This window comes from Pectinophora gossypiella, chromosome 10, assembly GCF_024362695.1.
Source record: "Pectinophora gossypiella chromosome 10, ilPecGoss1.1, whole genome shotgun sequence".
In the NCBI taxonomy this organism is placed as follows: Eukaryota; Metazoa; Arthropoda; class Insecta; order Lepidoptera; family Gelechiidae; genus Pectinophora; species Pectinophora gossypiella.
This window is the reverse complement of record NC_065413.1, coordinates 9506095-9512220: the sequence shown is the minus strand read 5'-3', so window position 1 is coordinate 9512220 and position 6126 is coordinate 9506095.

The following is a 6126-nucleotide window of genomic DNA, read 5'->3' as shown; positions in this document are numbered from 1 at the left end:
CGGCTCTCTTTGTCGTTTTCAAAATACATGGATGCCAACCAATTTCTGAATAATCCAGCTTTAGTAGAGCAAAACTACAAAGTTTTCATTCCTTCCTTTTCCGTTACACGGGTTGGTATTGTACGTGGTGTGCCATCGGAGTGGTCAGATGATGAAGTCCAGGCAAACATTAATGTTCCGATTGGTTGCGGCCCAATATTAAAAATTAGAAGAATACGACGCAAAATAATTACTGAAGGTAAAGCTGAATTCAAAGCTACTGAGTCAGTGGTGGTAACTTTTGACGGACAAATTTTGCCCAAGCGCATTTTTATGTGTTATACTTCTTTACCTGTAGAGTTGTACATTTTCCCGACAATACAATGTTTCAATTGTTGCCGCTTTGGTCATGTCAAAGATAACTGTCGTGCACATTCTGGGCCAAGGTGTTACAAATGCGGTCAAGGACATTCAGGAGCAAGTTGTGCAGTGTCAGAAGAACAAGCTTATTGTTGCTTATGTAAAGGTCCTCACTTTGCAAATAGCAAAAAATGTTTAGAATTTGAAAGACAAAGGTCCATAAAAGAATCTATGGCTAAGAACTGCCTGTCGTATCTGGAAGCAGCTAAGCTTCACCCGCCTATATCTCGGTTATCGTATGCGGATGCTTTATTGTCATCTCCGAGCGTGCCACCTTTGGCTTCGGCTTCTCGTAGTACCATAGAAAATGACAGTCAATCTTCCAATACCAGCAATAATCATTTCTCGTACAAGAAAACTGTTTTTACCGAAAGAAAATCTTTACCTAAACCCGGAGTTGGCTACGACAAGGTAGCTCACGCAGCCTTGGTTGCTGATAGGAATATGCCTGCACCCTCCAATGGATGTGCCATCATCCAAAATAATAATACATCTGAAATGTCAATCACAGATTTAATTATGGCTCTTATTAAATTATTGTCCCAATGTAATGTTAATAACAATAATGTACCGTCCAACGCTGCGTCTTTACTTGACACTTTTTCTAAAACACCATCCGTTAATGGACCAGTTGGCCATTGCACTGCAGTGGAATTGTCTAAGCATTAATGCTAGAAAAAATGAACTTGTTCATCTTGTAAATAAATATAAACCTTTTATAATAGGTTTACAGGAAACCTGGCTAAAACCTGAATATACATTTAAGATTTCAGGTTACGCTTGCCTCAGAGAAGATTGTTCGTCATCCTCTTAATTTTTCTCATTTTATTCTTCCTTCTCATAGTACCAATTTGTTTATGATTGCAGCTATTGTAAATAATATTTGTTTTGTATCTATATATATACCTAAACCTTGTTCCGCAGTCTTTCGTGAACTAGATTCTATCATATCTATTTTACCTAAGCCGTTCGTTTTATTAGGCGACTTTAATGCCCAACATCCCTCTTGGGGAAGTACTGCACCAAATGCTTATGGTCTCCATATTTTGGATCTTATAGATTCTCACAATTTATGTATATTAAATAATGGCTCTCAAACCCGTCGAACTTCTCCTGCCCAAGGTTTTAGTGCTCCGGATCTTACTATCTGCTCTCCATCTCTAGCCCCTACAATTAGCTGGAGCCCCTTATCATCTACTTACGGTAGTGATCATTATCCCATATCTCTTACATTTCCATTCCGGTTGACCCCTAGTATTAAGCGTTCTTCCTTTCTAAAACATAATCTCAGTAACGCGGATTGGGTTACTTTTAGTTCTATATTGGAAAGTAGAATTTGCTCTCTTCCCAAAATTGACCAGGACTCTGAAACACAATGTGCTGAAGCACTTGCCAAAGCATTTATTGAAGTCGCCGATGAAATTTTCCCAATAAAAAGCAGACCCTCTGGTTACATCCCATCCCCTCCGTGGTGGGATAGTGATTGCACAGAAGCTATCAGAAGGAGAAAGGAAGCAGAAATAATATACCGTGAATTGTCTACAGATGAAAATTTTAATTCATTATCTATAATTATGAAAGAAACTAGAAAGTTATTTAAGAAAAAGAAGTATGAAAGTTGGAAGGATTTCTGCTTGGCTCTGTCTCCTGATACTCGGCCATCCCTAGTGTGGCAGAGTATCAGAAGATTTAGATCCGCTTTCAGAGATACTAATTCAGGTTTCCTTCCTTCTTCTTTGATTGATCCTTTCTTGGATCGGCTGGCGCCTCCTTTTGTGCCTCAGAACATTATATTACCGGCTATATCTCCGACTACTTTTGGTATCGGCAGTCTTTTTTCTCTTGAAGAGCTCAAGGGTGTTCTATCACAGGTAAAAGATTCTGCCCCGGGCTGCGATGGGATCCCGTATTCCTTCTTGAGTCATTTAAATGATAAGGCCCTTTCATACTTTCTTGAACTCATCAATTCAATTCTAATCACTGGTAATATCCCATCTGCTTGGAAGATCCAAACAATAATCCCCATTCTCAAACCAAATAAAGATCCTTCTGAGGCTACCAATTACCGCCCCATTGCTTTATCTTCAGTTCTGATGAAGATTGCAGAGCATCTGGTTAAGATACGCCTTGAATGGTACATTGAAAATGGGAAGTTGTTGGGTAGCAGTCAGTTTGGTTTTAGAAGGGGTAGAAGCACGATTGACAACATTGCTATATTTGTGACTGACATTAGATTAGCTTTTACGCTTAACCATTCCGTCATAGCGGCTTTCTTAGATGTTAAGTCTGCTTATGATAGTGTTGACTTATCAATCCTTTTGTCTAAACTTAGGACTTTGAATGTCCCAAATATTCTGTCCAATTTTATTTATAATATGTTATCTGAAAGGTGTATTAATTTGCCTCTTGATAACTCTAACTCAGCCACAAGACTAGTATGGAAGGGATTACCACAGGGATCTGTATTGAGTCCTTTATTGTATAACATTTTCACCCACGATTTAGAATCCTCAATCGGGGACAGGGTAAGTATCCTTCAATTCGCTGACGATTTGTTGCTTTATTGCACAGATCGTGATATTCCTGTTGCGTGTTCCTCTTTATCCTCTGCTCTCTCTGGACTTAAAACATGGCTTGATTCAAATGGCCTTGAGATAGCCCCATCTAAGAGTTCCGTTATGGTATTTACCAGAAAGAGAGCTCCTCCTCCTTTCTTTGTCTACTATGATGGCTATTCTATCCCGGTTAGGAATGAAGTTAAGTTTTTAGGTGTTGTTTTGGATACCCACTTAACAGGGAAGGCCCACTGTGATTTCATAGTAGGTAAATGTGAACGTAATCTAAATATTTTAAGATGTTTGTCAGGTGTATGGTGGGGTGCCCATCCATTTACTCTTAAGCTTTTGTATAATGCTATCATTAGAAGTGTAATAGATTATGGCTCTTTTGTACTGGCTCCTGGTAATAGCACTGCATTCGAAAAGCTGGATGCCATTCAGTCTACAGCGTTACGAATAATCTGTGGAGCTATGAAATCTAGCCCCATTAATTGTCTTCAAATTGAATGTAATGATGCTCCTTTATTCTTACGCCGACAGTATCAATCGGATAAATTTATTTTCAGAGCCTTTCAGTTGGTAAATCATCCTCTACGGTCTAAGTTAGAACAACTGTTTGACGATGTCAACTCGACAACATATTGGGCACATAAATCGATCCCTTGTTTAGTCAAAAGTTATCAAAAGTTTATTTACCTTAAAGCACCTACTCATCAAACTGTAGTTTACCCTCTATTTTGTAGCAGCTTTGTTTCCCTAATATTAACCCCTTCCATTCATCTCAATATTGGAATAAGTAAGAATGAACCAGAGGCGAAACATTCTTTCAATTTTGTCAAGGAACGCGATTGGTCTCATTTTCACCACATTTTTACTGATGCCTCGAAACAGTGTCAAAGTGGCTGTGTTGGTGTTGGCGTTTTCCATCAACAATTTAACATAGTCCAAAAGATTAAACTTCCTGCCGAAACTTCAGTATTTACAGGGGAATGTTTTGGTCTGTTTAAAGCCGTGGATTATATTTTGACGGTCAAACTTAAAGAAACGATTATTTTCTCTGATTCACTAAGTGCTCTTCAGGCTTTGGCTAAATTTCCTTTTAAATCAAAAATAGTTTATCCCATCATTATAGAAATCAGAAACCTTCTTCACAGGTGCCATTTATTAGGTTTTTTTAGGTTGAATGTGTTAGACGGAAATTAAACTAATACGATTTTGGAATCACTGTTTACTTTCATGAGGTTCTACATTAGATTTGACAGGATTGGATTAATATTAAAACAACTGAAAACAACCCGGTGAACACAAACACAGATTAACAAGAGAGAAAGAAATATGGCGACACCGGAAAAGGTAGTAGGTAGTGCCAACCAAAAATACATTTAATCATAGAGGCGGGCGGGCGCTCGGATTGGCCGTCCGCTGCGTGTTTGTAAATGTGCGTTATTTAAAAGTAGAGGTGCCACATCCTCCCCCTTCAAGTCTCCAGACCGTCCCGGTCGCGACTTGGGTCTACCCTTCTTACGTGACACCACCGGCGTGGTATCACCCGAGTAAGGAGTGAGAAGACTGGTATGATATTTGCCTCGAAGAGAACCCTCAGCATCCTCCAACTCGTAGGTAGTAGCCGAAACCACTCTACGCACCCGAAAAGGTCCGATACGACGTGGGCTGAACTTCTTCGTGACTCCTTTTGCAGCATCGCTTAGAGCGTGATTAGTGACAAGGACACGATCACCCACCTGGAAACGAATACCCTCTCGACGACTCTGGTCGGCGGTTTCCTTGCGGAGGTCTTGTTGATGCTCTTGCCTAAAACGTACCTCTTTCAAAGTCTCTACAAATCTTCGCAAATATGGAGTGATTTGCGGGACGAAATTTTCCTTCTCCACAATGGAGCGGATATCGTTAATAACATCGTAGGGAGAACGCAGTTCCCTAGCGAAAGTTAAATAAGCGGCCGTATGACCGGTGCATTGATTATATGTAGTGTTAAGTGCGAACCTAACAGCACTTAAATGTTGAGGCCAATCTCGGTGGTCAGAATTCACGATAATCGCCAGCATAGCCTTCAGGTCTCTGTTTTTACGCTCAGCAGGGTTGGCCTGGGGATGGTAAAATGGCGTCAAGTTTTGTGCGATCCCCTAAAGCGAACATGCATTTCTGCATCACGGCGGACACAAATTGAGTCCCGTTATCCGAGATAATACGACGCGGAAGTCCGTATCTTAGGAAAAACTCTTCAATAAGGACGCGTGCACAAGCCTCTGCAGTCGCCTCCTGTAACGCATACAGCTCGACCCAGCGCGTTGATACATCCTCCACCAGAAAGATCCACCTCTCTCCTCGACTTCCCTCCGGAAGTGGACCAAAAAGGTCCATAGCCAATACCTCAAACCGTTGGTGTAACACAGGCGTTTGCAGCAAACCAGCTGGCTTCTGGTTGCTCGGCTTGAATGCCTGGCAAAGGTCACAAGACTTCAAATACTGCATCACATACTGCCGCATCTGGGGAAAGAAATAACGCTCCTTGATCTTTTTAAGAGTCCTATCTACACCCAGATGACCAGCTGTAGGCGCATCGTGGAGTTGCTTCATAAGCTCCTCTCGCATCGACTGCGGAACCACTAACTGCGGCTCCTCTGAGTCACCATCGGGATCCACCCGATATAACACCCCCTGGGAAACATAATAGCCTCTATCAGTCCAGCGCGTAAAACCCTGATCCTCTTCCTCGAAGTCCTTCAAGATTCTCGCGATCTCCGGATCCTCCAACTGAGCAGCACGGATTTCAACAGGCCCGCGGTGAGGTAAGTCTACTGAAACAGGACAAATGGAACAGGTCTCCCGCTCTTCCGAAAACTCTCCGACTGGTCGACTAAGTGTGTCTGCAACGACATTAACACGCCCAGGTGTGTATTCTAGTTTTAAGTTATATGACTGAATTTTCATAGCCCATCGAGCAAGACGTCCACTCGGTGTCTTTATCGACAGAAGCCATTTTAATGGCTGGTGGTCAGTACCAATAATTACAGGCGAACCCTCTACATAACCCCGGAAGCGCTCTAAAGCCCAGATCACGGCTAACGCTTCACGCTCTGTCGTGCTGTAGTTGCGTTCAGCACTTGTGAGTAGCCGACTGGCATATTCTATGGGTCGTTCTGTAGTG